Genomic DNA, 15,497 nt, shown 5'->3' with positions numbered 1-15,497 from the left:
GGGCAGAGTCTCCTGCCCGAAGTTCTGGAGAGACGCTGCCAGTCCGTGTCCGGATGGCCCGTCTTGGTCTAAGGCAGCTTCCTCAAGCCTGCAGCGTTTAGCCGCGGTCCTCCGCTGAGGCCTTGCTCGGGGCAGGAGAAAGGAGCGGGTCCCTGGAAGATAAGCCCCACCTGTTCCAACAGATCACAGAAATAAATGTAGAAAGAAAGATTAAATCTTTAGGGGTATGGTTAACTGCTGAAAACATAAATATATTTAAGGATAATTACATACCTGAAAGAAGTTAAGAGAGATCTGGAAGTGTGGGGAAGGATGAAACTATCATTTTGGGGGAGAATATCTGCTCTAAAAATGAATGTGCTACCAAGGATGCTATTTTTATTTCAATCTATACCCCTGATAAGTGGGATGGGACACACCAGAGAATGGCGGAAAAAAATATCCAACTTGATCTGGCAGGGGAAGAAACCAAGAATAAAATATAAGTTACTAATTTTCTAAAGAAAGGGGGGGGCTGCTTCTTGCCAGATTTGAAGTTATATTGTAGGAATGGATTTTGTTAAAAAATACAGATCTATTAGATTTGGAAGGTCATGATAACAGGTTTGGGTGGCACGCATATTTATGGTATGATAAAACAAAAGCACATAAAGGATTCCTGAAGAAAATCAATCTATGAGGTATGGGATAGATACAAAAACTTACTAGAACGGAGAACACCATGATGGTGCTCTCCAGGGGAAGCAATTTCAGTTAAAATATTAAATATGAGAGGGGATTGGGCCACCTATAAAGATTTGTTAATAGAGGCAGAAGACCAACTAAAATGGAGAAAAATTGAAGATATAAGAGAATAATTAATGGATCGGTTACAGTATCACTAAACAATTTTTTTAAGGTAGACAAAAAAAAGTTTTGATACAGTGAGATTGAGATTTGAAATAGATCTGCGAATAATGTGAAAGTGCTGTCAAAAATGTACAAACTACTTTTGGAATGGTATACAAAAGATGAAGAAGTCAAGGCAGTGATGATACATTGGGCTAGAGAATTTGGGTATTGTCAGGGGTTCAGGAGCAGAGTCACAGGAGAGGGAGGAAGTGGAGAGCGAGGGGGAGGAGTCGGAAGGTAATGTCAGCGAAGACAGCAGTCCGAGGTCTCTGAGTCTCTCCAGTGACTCGGAAGATTCACAGAAAGGGGCCCCCATAGTCAGGGCAAGGGGAGTGCCCAGGGGGACACCTCGGGAAGAAGGGGCCAGAGGGGACTCAGAGAGTAGCAGCTGGAAATCCGGACCAGCGTCCCCCCCAGAGGGCAGTAGGGGGGAGGAGTCCCAGGCATCGGGATCAGGGGGCGCGCGGGCAGCGGGAGAACGTGAGGCAGGAGGGACCAAACCCTCGTCAGGGAGCGAGGAAACGGTCATCAGGAAAGTTAAACGCACGCGCGCGCCAAGTTCAAATGTACAGGAGGGCGGCAAGGTGGGCAGCCCGGGTAGGGAGCCAGGTCCTAAAGCCCGCCGAAGAGAGGGGGAGGAGTCAGAGGGGTCAACGTCTGCCTCAGAAGAGTCCAGGAGGGAGGAGACCCCTGGGGGTAGTAGGACCCAGAGGAAGAGAGAGAGAAGGAAGAGGTGGAGTAAGATTAGAGTCTTAAACTGGTGTACAGGGGGCGGGGACTCAGACGGAGCTTCGCCGGTCTAGAGTCCAGATGTAGAGCTGGGACGCTGAGGCTTTGAAATGGAATCTATTCTTCAATAAAGACTTTGATACTTTACTACCGGCTAGCGTTGGTCCTTGGTGAGCTGGGACCCGGAGCCAGCCCTGACAGGTATAATATCCAACTTTCATCTTGGGAAAAGTTATGGAAAGGAAATAAAATTTACTGCATGCTGTTCATTAAAAGAAAACTATATGAAAATGATGTATTGTTGGTATCTAACACGGAGTAAAATTGCAAAAATGTACAAAACAGGTTCAAATCTGTGTTGTCAACGTGAAGGAGGGTACTTTTTACCATATGTGGTGGACATGTATACTGGTAAAGGCTTTCTGGGAAATGATATATAATGAATTAAATGAAATGTTTAAAAATACTTTTGTTAAAAAACCAGAAACCTTTTTGTTAGGTATAAAAAGAGATACCAAGAGAGGATAAAATACTTTTTATGTATGCAACGACGGCAGCGAGAATGCTACCAGCCCAGAGATGGAAGGAAGGAGAAGTACCAACAAAAGAAGAATGGCAGACGAAACTCATGGAGATGGTGAAAGTGACGGGGAAGATCTGAAACCAGGAAGATCAAGTATTTTTTAAAAGACTGGAGTAAATTCTTAATTTATTTAAAAGACCACTGTAAACAGTTAAAATCATTGGCAGCGATGTAATGACACTTGTAATGTGGAATTAAGTATGGTAACTGGATATATAACAGATGGATAATGGTAAAAGATGCAAAAAAAATAATCTTAAATATGGAACCCATGAATAATAATAATAATAATAATAATAATAATAATTTTTTATTTATATTCGGGCCAGGCTCAGGGCGGCTAACACCAAATATGAATTAAAGTAATTGTAATAGGAAGAAAACAACAACAAACAAACAGTTAATTAAAATACAGCTTATAAAAGAACCTTTTATTTTAATGTTTGAAATGGTTAGTTAAAATCTATAAAAGTGTGTAAACCAGTGAAGAATACTATAAACAGAAGAAGATAACCCACCCCTGTCCTTGCCAGAGAAGATCCGCAGTGGTGGCCAACAAGCTCCCCACCATCGCTGGTCTCCATGAGCTGCTCCAAAGGTTCCTGCGATGCAGTTTGGAAAACGCTGCCATGTAGACTTCAGTACATGTTGGGTTTTTCAGTAACTGTTGGGTTTTTAAAAAATCAACCATTATTTGGTTGCTTCCTCCAGCAGCCAGTGAAGGCTTTGCCTACATGGAGCTACGGTCCTCCTTCCCTTAAAAAAACATGTTCAGTGTCACAACTTCCCCACAAAAATGTGGGGAACTGGCATGGCTACAATACACTTGCTGCCAATGGGAGGCTGGTCACCTGGGCATGGAGCTTAAATGGGAGAGGGGTTAAAAGTTTTCCCGAAAATAAAAAAGAAAACTAGATGATTTCCTGTTACCTGCATACTCCCTGACCTTCCACTTGAACTGCTACATCCACTTCTGCCAATCCCAGTCCCAAACTATTCCCACCCAAACCCAAACATCTCCAGGCAGAAAACCATTTCATATAGCAATTGCTAGGGCAGCCCCAGACACTTGCTTAGATCTACATATATCCATTTCAATCCTTATAGGTAATCCAGCCAACCCACTCCCAAATTGTGTGGGCTTTTGACTCTGAAGCCCTGGCAGTTTTGCAAGCCAGTTACAATTATTCTTGCATTCTGAGCATGCCCAGACCTCCTCCTTAGTAAAGCAGCCTACGGAACTGTAGAACTCAACATTCTGCTGAGAAAAAAAGCACACCAAGAGCTGAGGCCAATGTAGGTTTCAATAGTGGGAGTGGTCCCTACTCACAATTCAATAGTCAATAGTAACAAAAACTAATCTATTCAAAAGTATGTATTATAATAGAGATTACAAACTCTAACAGAGATTTCAAACTCAAAAAGATATGTATAACACAATAATTCGTTACAAAGATTTTCTCTTTTTCACTCGACAATAATGTTGATCCTTATAATTTTATCAGCTTGCAGATGGAGACTCAGTTTCAATCATAGAGCAGAAGTCAAGTTATGGATTGGAAATCAGGACAGGGCCCTGTTTCGATGTATTCACCTTCATCAGCTGGAAGTATCAAATATTACATGAAAATACATTCAAATTCTAAATTGTCATAAATTATGAAACAGTCATAAACTGTAGAACTGTAGAACTAGGCACATTCTGCTGAGAGCCTAACTACACTGATCAGCCATTGGGTGGTATTTGCAAACCCCACGTCCTTTGCCAATGTGGTTTCAGGTACTCTGCAAACCCTTCTTTCATCAAGGAGGTGCAGCTTTACTTGCTCCATAGCCTGACTTCATATATCGCCTCAGGCATAAGGTGGGATGACAACATTGTGCTAATTTAGGTCCCGCTGGGCTCCCTGGCCAGATGTTGCCCCCTCACAATTCTGAGCAAGGTGGACCATTCTTCTGACAGCCTAAGTCATCTTCCAAGGTTCCCCTGAGGAAGGCCAAAATTCACATATCATTTTGAAATAGCCAGATCTTTGGCTGCAGATCTCTAGCATCTTATAGGGAGAGGGAGATAACTTTCCTGAGTCACCAGCTCCCCTTCTTAGACACTGTACTTTTAAGCCCTCTGGCTATATAGCTGCTGTCCAAGGCAAGGTGACATTGCTCCTGCTTCTACTTGTGCTTTCTGATGACTCAGTTACACACCTAGCATACAAAAAATGCCACCTGTAAAGATGGAGGATAAGAAGAGAAGCCAATCCTTACTAAGTTCTCAGCTTTGAGAAAGTGGGCAGAAATAAAAACCCCAGTCGTGTCAAAGTGCATTTTTTCCTGTTGGAAGGGAAATACTTGATTCTGTGTGTTTTACAGGGAAGAGTCCAGGGCAGTGCTCAGAAAAAAGCCGCTCCCATCCCGTTACTTGAAAGTTTTTGTTATTCATATTTATTATTAGTCACTTCTTCAGAAAGGTAACCTCAAAGCGACTTACAGAAACAAAGCATTTAAAAACAAGAGTAAAAACAACCCAAAATGCTAAACCTTAGACTCATAGCTAGAAGCAGTAAGAGCTGACAGAATTAAGAAAAAGTAAAACTTAGGGAATGCCTAGATGAGATTTTTAAATATAGAACTGATGAACAAGGGTCTTCAGTAGCAAATCTGCTTAGGTTACAAATTTCAGAACTAATACTCTCAGCTCAATAATTTTTGGTAGAAACAAGTCTGACGAATGTCTAGATAAAAATTTTAAAATGAGGAATCAAATGGAATATTTGGTGTGTTGGGAGAGCAAAACGACTTAGTGTGTTTGGAACAGGGAATGCAAGAAGGGGGGGGTGTCACCATGGGACGATGTCAGACTCCAAATTCAAATGGAGATAGCAAAGGGAATAAAAGTCAGAGGACGGGTGGGGGGAGAGACCAGGGAGGAAATAATGAGAGAATAAGTAAGCACAGGAGGGGAGGGAACCTCTGAATCACACTGGGTGACCTTGGGCCAGTCACTGTCCCTCCGGCTAAACCTCACAGGGTGGTTGTGAGGATAAAATGTGGTGGGTGAGAACCATGGAGGCCACCTTGAGCTTGGAGGAAAAGGTGGGATATAAATGCAATAATCAAATAATACATAAGTTACTTTCCAGTAATTAAGCATAGGATCAGGCTGTTAGTCTAGCAAATTGCTTGTTTTGGTGATTGGAAATGAAACACAGAAAGTTTCCTTTTACGAATCAGACCATGAGTCCGTCTAACTCAGCGTTGTCTGCAATATTGACTGCATGCGGCTCTCCAGGGTTTCAGGCAGGGAACTCTCCTCTCAGCCTTGACCTGGAGATGCCAGGGATTGGGCAAGGCTGGCACCTCCTGCATGCAGAACATAGGATCTTCTTACAGCCCTTTGGGATTGTTCTAGTTGGTTAGAGCATGGTGCTGATTGTGGGATATAATGCTGTCAGTCAAGTCCAACATTCCAAGAGGACTAAGTGCCTCTATGTGGCAGGCAGTTTGTCTGTTGGTCAGTTGCTGCAAGGAGTGTTAACTGGTAACTGCTTGGATGTAGTCTTCTCATGATTCACTACTATCTAGTATATAGTTTATCAGTTATGTAACCTAAGTCTGCCTTCAGGCTGACAACCTGAATGAATCTGATAGTAAAGTAGTTTATGTTAATATGATTCAGATTCATGTGTGTTTTCTTTAAGTGGGACTGAAAGGGATTATCAACCAGGAATGTATAATTATTGATAGGACTCAAACAAGTTAGCAACCCGCCTGTTGCTGCATAAACTCAAACAGGGGATGGTTTAAACTCTGCTAAATTATATAAACGTTCCCACACTGATAACATCAAGGTTGCAGGTTCAATCCCCGTATGAGACAGTTGCATAGTCCTGCATTGCAGGTATTATGGGCTGTCCTGTGAACCCGCTGGTTGACATCGCGGAAGAACGTTGCCTCAGGAGAGTGAGGAAAATTATCAGGGATGATTCACACCCTGGCCGGCACTTTCTTGATCTCCTGCCCTCAAGCAGAAGATACAGAAGCATGATTAGTCGCACCAACAGAGTAAAAAACAGCTTCTATCCGTGGGCTGTTAGGATGCTGAATGAAAAGATAACAACAGAGCAACTGATTTTTGGGTTTGGTGGGCGTGTGTCAGCAAACAAGGGGAATTAAGACTAAGAGAGCTGAGTTGGGGGTGCTCGTGTAATCTCACTGTATACAAGTTGTACCAGTGGCAATAAAGTATTTCAATTTCAATTTCAGGGGGTTGGACTAGATGACCCTCAGGATCACTTCCAACTCCACAATTTTCTCTCACTCTCTCTGATAAAATATGTCAAGTGTTAGAATACTATTTCAGCTCTGTCCCTTTCACAGAAACCCCTTTGAATAGAATCAGGGAGCAACTGCAGAAGTAATGCAGCCAAGGCCATAAACAAACCTAGCAGCAGAGTTCAGTATATCAATGCTCATAGGTCCTGACCGTAAGTAGTCACCCTCCAATGTGCTACTTTTGGAAAAGATAAAATTGGCTTCGTCAGCAGTTGGAGCAATGCCCGCTTTCCCAGAGGATGAATTATAAGAAAACTTTGATTGCATCTGTCTGATCTCAAGCTAATGAAAATTTGGTACCAGGAGGAACCGCTCATTCCATTTGCATCAAGCGTTTTACGAATGGATGCCTAATATATCTAGAGGTTTTTGTTTTGTTTTTTGTTTTAAATGCATTTATCTTTGCTCCATTCTGTGGTGTTGCTTCCCAAGATGCTCAAGCAGCCAAGCATTCAAAGTTTTGTAGCCAAAGCAGACTCTCCCCCCCCCCCCCCAGGCCTATGGAATAATGACATTGGCTTCTTTGGTTCAATAGCCCCTGCCTTTGCAAGGCCAGGACCACCTTTAATTCAAACATGCATTTCTTAATATGATTACCATATATTTATATGGTGGGAAATACTATTATTGAGACACATCTTACACCAGGCCATTATCCAGCAGGGGAGCCCAACCCCCCAACAGAAGACTAACAAATGTGGTTAAGTGGTTAGAGTGTCAGACAGGACCTGGAAGACCAGGGTTCAAATCCTCACTCAGCAAGGAAGCTCACGGGGCGACCTTGGAGTAGTCAGTCACTGTCTTTCAGCCTAACCTACCTCACAGGGTGGTTGTGAAGATTCAGTGTGGGGGGGGGGGAGCTATGAACACCAATTTGAGCTCCTGGGAGAAAAAGGTGGGATATAAAATATGGAAAATAAATAAATAAATATACTTGGTTTTTCTTCTCCATATCTGGCCAAAGTGGCAAGTCCCATAAAAATGGCAGTAAAACAATTAAACAACAATGAAAGCAAAACAGCAAGGACAAAAGAGCCAGGATAAGCCAGGTAGCAAGGACAGCAAACAACAACAACAACAACAACGTATTAACAGTGATAATTATGGAAAAGATTTAGCCAACTTCCTTGGACTCCCTTTGATGTCAAAGTCTTTTAGCTGCCATTAAAAGAGCACTAAAGTGTGCTTCCTTTACCCTTTAAATTTTTTCCTTTGCAGTTCAGAAATATGACGGCGGGATCACTCCATCAGCTCTCTTATCGGTCATCAGACTTCATTTGAGCGCCTGAAGAACAGGAGGCTTCAAAGGCAGACCTTCAGCTGCTGTTGATCCTGCCTCGCTTGGTATAATGCTGCATTGCGTGCCCTGCAGAATCCCATTCAAAGCTCCTGTCAGTTGACCCTGCCCAGGGCTAAACTCAGAACGGGTTGCTCTCCCTGCTTTGAAAGGAAGCCGTGGTGCCCAAAGTCAATAACAGAATCTATCCGAATGTTGCCATTCTAGGACCTCTGTTCTCTAACGTGATAGCAGGACATGCCTGCAATTGTCAGGTGCCCCGATTATACAGTACTGTACATGCTTCTCATTGCTAATAATTTGCACCAGGAAGGGCTTGGAGCAGTTTCTTAATGCACAGACAGTACCTTCTTTCACAGGTTTGGTGAGTGCATGGAGAGGTGCCTGAGCTGGATTTGGGGGCAGCAACTAGGTGGATTAGCTAGGCTTGGAGGGACTCTTGGCTCAAGGGGCAATTGCCAGAGGCTATCTGCTCCATCATTGGAGGAAACAAGCAATAAAAGCTCCCAGCTTGACTTGTAAGTCTGGCAACAGTAATTGGCATGTGGCCATTGATGTTTGTTTGATTTTCATCTGTGGGGAAATGTACTGCATCAGCACCTGATCAACAAACAATGTGCAAATATTGCCCCTTGTGGGACAACAAATCACATGGAGAACTTGAAGAGGAGCACACAGTCTGCCATCTGCAAGGGGACCCAAAGCTCCAGGGAGCTTGCTTCCCCACTCGCTGACAGAAAGAGCACTTGTAAAGACTTTGTAACTAAGCCTTAGTGCCTGAGTGGTCTATTTTTCATCCCCCTCCAACTCCTTTTTCCTTTTGTGCCATGACTTTTAGCTTGTAAAACCTGAGGGCAGAGACCATTTCATTAATGAGCATTGTAAACCACTCCAGAAGCCTTTTCCTCAGTTAATGAGAGGGGTTTATAAACACATCCAATAAATAAATAAAATGATAATGTGTCAAATTCATGAAACTATGAAACTGAAAGAAGCTGTGTCACACTTGGTGTGCCTTTTGGTCCAGGCCTAGAACAAGGGAAGAGAACAGGGGTTGGGTCTGCTTTCACCATTCCCAGGAGCCAGTGTGGTGTAGTGATTAAGAGCGGTAGATTCGTAATCTGGGGAACCAGGTTTGCTTCCCCGCTCCTCCACCTGCAGCTGCTGGGTGACCTTGGGCCAGTCACACTTCTTTGAAGTCTCTCAGCCTCACTCACCTCACAGAGTGTTTGTTGTGGGGGAGGAAGGGAAAGGAGAATGTTAGCCGCTTTGAGGCTCCTTCGGGTAGTGATACAGCGGAATATCAAATCCAAACTCTTCTTCTCTTCTTCCCACAGTCAACTGACTACAGCCTCAGTCTCGGTGTATATAGGTTAGAGATGATCCTTCCTGGGTCTTAGCCTAATCCTGTGCCCATCACATCCGGGTGGGGATCCTTTTTTAATCTGAGAGCCACATCCCATCATGGGCACCACATGTCTATGGTGGGTGCAGGTCAGAGGCAAAGAGGGTGGAAATACAAGTAGATTGTATGTCAGCAACTGACATGACTCGTATCTTTGCACAGTAGGCAACATCCCATCCACAAAGAAACCAGAGGCTTACACACACCTCTGCATCGTCCATTGAGAGACATTCAGTTTAAGAATACATTTTTAAGGGACTCCTGGCTGAGTGGCTCCCTGAAGCAGCCGATCCTTCCAGCAGTCAGAGGCCCCCCTATGGGGGCTTTCTAGCCTCTACTTGCTCTACCTGGTCAACTGTTCAAAGTCCCACACGTGCTCTTCTGTCCTGGGCTTCTTGCTGGTGTGGGGGAAGGGCCTGAGCTCAGTGGGTAGAGCACCTGTGTTGCATGCAGAGGTCTCATTCAATCCCCAGCATCTCCAGGTATCTAGCAACAACAATTTATTATTTATACCCCATCCATCTGGCTGAGTTTCCCCAGCCACTCTGGGCAGCTTCCAACAAAAGATTAAAAATACATTAAAACATCAGTCATTAAAAACTTCCCTAAACAGGTAGATCTGGGAATGTCCTGTGTCTGAAACCAATCCATGTACATAATAGGAGGAAGTGTCCAATGTTGCACACAGAATCAGAAGGATGGGGGGGGTGTGGCCCTGCTCTGCCAGTGCCATCCCAGTGCTGGAAAGGGCAGGTGCCTATGCTCCACCTGTTGAGGGCTTACCCCCTGTGGCTTCACTCTGCAGGAGCAATGGGGAGGATTCTTAGGGATTTATCTCTTCAGGTTGTCTCCCTCCAATTCAAGGACAGGAAAGGTGGCGGGGACAGAGATGCTTCCCATCAGTTCCTTTCCCAAGACTATTAGTGAAATGAAGGGAACTGTCAGTAAGGTGGGCAAGAACCAGGTTTTTCAAGGGGATGATAAATTGGGACCACTGCCATTGTCTCCTCCAAGCCTCAACTATTTCTCACAAAGGAAACTGTCCTTGGACCATCAAAAAGTTGCAGGAGAGGCAACTTCACTCACTCTGTTGGAGGCACAGGGTACAATTCTTGTTTGGTAGCAGATGAAAAGCATATAATTCCAGAGATGACCTAAGGACTGTGCATCAGTCTGCTTCACAGAGTCTCAGACAGGTTTCCTAAAAATAGAAAAGTGAGTTTGCTGAAACTTGGCAGTGTAGAATCAACGTCTACAGGCATCTTTCAGTCTGAGCAATGAAGAGAGCAGGTTTCCATTACTCATATGAGTGTCACAGAATTCTCTCTCTCTCTCTCTCTCTCTTGGGGGGGGGGGGGCGGACGACCCCCAATCAACCTCAAACAGCAATGCAAAGTAGTGCTGATGGCAATATGGAAAAACACTGCAGCATTCATATGTGACTCCTCCAGGTGCCAATTATTGAGCAGCATTCAACATGATTTGCTGGTGAAAAAGCTTATGCATAGTTAGACTATGTCTGCACTTCATTAAACCTCCAGTCTAACTTCATGGGCAAGTCCTATGTCAATGCACATTCATCATAATGTTCTTGCAAGGTGTTTATATATCTTGTCATTCATCATTCATCCATTCTGAACTTTCTAATGCATTTCCCCATCACTTTCCTAACAGCAAAAAGGCCAACAGAGCAATATAATGTGCTTTAATTATGCCAACCTATACTTTGGGTATGTCCTTGAATCCCTCCCACAAAACAAAAGGCAACCCAAGAGGCAGCCCTGACCTTCACTGAATAACATTGAAGCAATGGAGAGAAGAAGCCTCTCTCAGAGCCCAAGGGTGACACAAGGTGCTTAAAGCCCTCTGGCAACAGCCTCACAACACAAATTTGAATAGAATATAATTTATGTGTATAGATATATGCGTTAAACATAACAGAAAAGATAAATGTATTTACAGTACTAGGAGATTTTAAAAAATAAAGTTCTTATGAGAAAGGGGAGAAAGGGTGATGCTGGGCCCTCCTGGACCATGCAATATATTTGACCCCAAACTTCAGACTGCCCAGGAGTTGGGAAGTCTCAGAATTATTTGTATCTGCAGCTGCTAGGCAGCCTTTGCCAACCTGGTGCCCTCCAGACACTTTGGCTGGGGCTGATGGGACTTCTGGAGAGCAACAGGTTGCCAAAGGCTACACTGATTGCCTGTCCTCCTCTTCCCAGTCAGGCTTCTCACCCTTTTTCTGCCGGTCCTATAACTCCTGGGCCATCTTGCAGCCCATTAAACTGCATGGAACTCCCAGAAGTTCATTTTTAGCCCCCCACATATTCTTTTGCAGAAGGAGCTCAGAGGATAACCTGGTTTGCTCCCTGGGCTCCTGTGACTTTTATGGCTTGCTTTCTGCAGATGTGATGTTCCCTCGATGTTTATTCTAGAACATCACTTTGGCATCCAGGATTTTTTGCTGCACTTTCCAACCTGGAGATTAACTAGGAAGCAAAACCTATTACAGAGCTGGCAAAGTGCCAGTCCTTAGAATGGGTGGGGTATGCAAGGAAGCAAGGCTTATATATATAGCAAAGAGCAAAGCAGGGAGGTAATGCACAATGTGCCTGAGGGCTCCGCGAAGGAGAGAAATATTGTGTACTTCCCTACAAGACTGTTGTTGGTGATGCATGCTGGGGGTACTGGTTATTGTGAGCGGGGGGGGGGCATTCCTTGCAACCTGGTGTTCCTAATGCAACATTGACAATTTCCATATATGAGTAAATAACACCATTCACTTACATGGGAGAAAATAAGGGGCTTTGGTTGGGATGCTAGCCTGGCTCCCTGCCTCATGGTTACTAACCTAACAACAACACACATGTAATTTTATTTCCTGAATCAGGGTGGTGGTGGAAGGGAGAACAGCACCACACAATACAATACAAATTAAGTGATAAAGAGAAATGAAGAAATAAGTATAGGAACAATCTGAAAACAGTCTTCAGTGTACCGGGGAAGGGCTTGTGGGATAGATAAAGCATCAGGAGGAGAGAGGATCACTAACTATTGGAAGAGTTTGGCTATGTATGCCGTGGAGGCTGCTCCACTAAGACTACATACATTTATATATTGATTTATACACACACACACACACACACACACACACTTTCACGGGTTTCTGCCTGTCTTTCCCTCCCTTGCAAAGGCATCTTCATATCAAGGCTAGGAGCGCAAAGAAAGGCTTGCATGTATTCAGTGGTGGTTATAATGCTATCGATTCAACACGTCCATTGCATTCATTCTGTAACTTAATCACCCCCCCCCCCCGGACTGTCTCCTTCGGATGGAGCAGAAGTGCTGTCATCATCTTAAAAGGCTGAAATAATTTACAGTCCAAGGAGTCACTGGGTCTTACTTTTTGCATCCTGGGGATAAAAGGGCTCTTTGTCTTATTGAAATGAGATATTTTGGGGCTCTCAGTACAGCAATGATCCCTGCGGATGCTATTAGCCCGAATCAGCACTGTACTCTCTGCTCCTTAACCATAATAGATGAGAGGAAAGGCTGGCTTCCCAGGGTACCAAGTGGGTGATAACCATCCAAGAGCAGGTCTACTAATGAGCTGGCCAATCAGACATCAGCAAGAGCATCACTCTGAAACAAGAACGATAACCTCTGTAAGCCCAGAGAAGAGAGATTGGAGCCCACTAAAATGGCAGAGAGCAAATTGTTCCTCATGTAGCCAAGAGCAGTTCTTTCTCTCTCTCTCCTTTCTGAGAGGGACTAGTCCAGGCACAATATTCATTTGTCTCCAGCTTTTGTTTTTGCTCTTAAACACCTGCTTTTCTCAAACTCAATCCACCTTGGAACTAGCAAGGAAGCTTGATGCAAACAAGCTATTTCAGGTGCAAGTGGAAAACTTCTAATGTATTCAGCTCTGTGTAGGGCTCTGGGGCCACATTCACACCTTGTGTTTAAAGTGCTAGGATGCCACTTGCAATAGTCACAGCCTTCCCAGTGCAGTCTGGGGGCTGTGGCTTACTAAGGAGGCGAGACAAGCCCCTCCCCTTCCCCCTCACAGAACTACAGTTCTCAAAATTCCCTGTGAAAAGGGATTCACTGTTACCCCTCTGGGAACTGTAGCTCTGAAGTACTGCAGTTCTTAGCTACAGGTTCTCCTTATGGCCACCTGGGGTGGAAAGGTTCCAGGAGAGGAGAAGGATCTCTCAGCCGCATGGACAAGAGGGACCCTGCACTCCTCTCAGCACCACCAGATTACCATTGCATAAGGGGGACAGCAGGGACAGCCGGGTGGCCCCTCCCACAGACCCCCGACCCTGGAGAGCCTGTTCAACTCAAAAGGTCTCACACATGATCTAGAACTCTACCCCTCCATGGCTCTTCAGCACACAGAAAGAGTATTCCAGCGTCAGGCTACAGAGATGGGGGCATGTGGTGGGGGGAGCAGGAGACAGTGGGCAATATTTGCATGAGGAGAATAAGAGCGCACTAGGCCACTGCATTAACACTGGGAGATCCAATGAAGCTGAATGTTGAAAGATTCAGGGCAAACAAGAGAAAGCCCGTCTTCATGCCGCACAGAATTACTCTATGGAACTCACTCCGGCAGGATGGCTTTAAAAGAGGATTAGATACGTTCACAGAGGATAAAGCTATACTAGCCATGATGACTATGCTCTGCATCCATGGCTGGAAGCAGTTGCACTTCTGAAGCCACAGGATGGGAGAGGGCTCTGGGGCCCAGGTCAGCTTGCAGCTTTCCCTCTGGGCATCTGCTTGGTCTTCCTGTAAGAGCAGGAAGCTGGATTAGATGGGTCTTTGGCCTGATCCAGCAGACGCTGCTTAGGTTCTTAGCAGGACTTAGCTTTGATTGCATTCATCTTAGTTTGTTTCTGTTTACTTATGATTTTTTAAATTGTTACTCAAATCTCTGTTGTTAACCCTGAGTAACTGTCAAGGAAACCCACACTTAAAACAGCTTTATACCACCCCCAAGTTCCTAAACCTACACACAGTGCTGTAAGCACAGCAAATATGCTATTGACACAAGATACATGACCTAACTATCATCAGTAGCTTCACATCTGCCGCACCAGTAATATATTCATATTGTCTATGAGATCATACTTGGGCAATATCCCAGCATGATTTATCCTAACGAAGTAAACATGGCATACTAAATTCACCAGCTTTTGGAGGTGAAACCTCCCCAAATACTACCAGTTTTGAGGACATCCATCCTGAAAACTAGACAGCACTTTTAGAAAAGGCCAATAATAATAATGGTTATTATGGGACAATGAATAAATAGTTCACTGTTCCCCAATGAAATAATTATTCTAATGTATTTGATGACAAATGCACATTGTTAACGAGCAACTCATTAACCACAACAATCTATCCAGTTCGGCTGAAATTACGGCCTAAGTTAATGGTTGAGAGCATGCATTTCACATAAAGAATCCTCCACAATATCTTTGCATCCTAACAAAAGCTGTAGTCCTCTCATTAATTGCACACCGATTAGCTATGGGGGGAGGGGGAAGATAAAATATTTTAATTATAGACCAGGAGAGAAAAGTAGGAGAAGGCAGAAAACGAGACCCTTTTCCTAATAAAATCCATGTCGCTTACCATAATAGCTTCACTTCATACATGAATAAATGCTGAAGAATAGGCATCTTGCTTATAAATTGGTGCTGTGCTGAATCACCATAGACAAATCCTGGTACAAAGCTTGCAAGGGCTAAACCAGGAGTAGAGAAATTCAATCCTGGGGTGCATGGGTGTAGCTGGGGGGGGGCAGGGGAGCAGCTGCCCCCCATAATCAATAAAAATTAATACAAAACAATACAAATCTGAGGTTCTGCCCCACCCCCTAACCAAAGCTAGCTAACTTCACTGATGCTGTGTGGATGTTTGCTTACCTGCTCCTGACATCCACTTGTGGAATGCCCTCTCTAGTGTTGTTTCATTTTGGGACTTTCCTATGGCTGTTACTGCAATCACCCAAGGGAACCCCCAGAGGAGGAAGGCTCAGAGCCAGGGGATTGTGGTGAGACACTGAGGAGAGGTCAGAGGGAGATGATTGGGAGGATGTGTTGGATGCTGAAGGGGCAACATGATTTAGTGAGCAGGAAGAGCTGGTGACAGGGAGCAGGTCAGACTCCAAGGCTGAAGCAGAGGGTGCTGAAGAATCCTGGGAGTCTCCCTCTCCTGCTGTGACAAGCTCCCTCCCCAGCTCCAAG

General features: G+C 44.4%; 1 long non-coding RNA gene across 1 annotated transcript; it reads left to right on the top strand.

Moving 5' to 3' along the window:
- Positions 1-106: 106 nt before the first annotated feature.
- On the top strand, positions 107-8,817 carry LOC310664049. The gene is made up of 3 exons (XR_014504763.1): positions 107-1,056; positions 1,822-2,296; positions 7,754-8,817. It is a non-coding gene; the product is annotated as an uncharacterized lncRNA (long non-coding RNA).
- The last annotated feature ends 6,680 nt before the right edge of the window (positions 8,818-15,497 follow it).

The sequence above is a fragment of the Podarcis tiliguerta genome, assembly GCF_965153285.1.
Source record: "Podarcis tiliguerta genome assembly, chromosome: 14".
Classification (NCBI taxonomy): Eukaryota; Metazoa; Chordata; class Lepidosauria; order Squamata; family Lacertidae; genus Podarcis; species Podarcis tiliguerta.
This window is presented reverse-complemented; position numbering and strand designations above follow the sequence as displayed.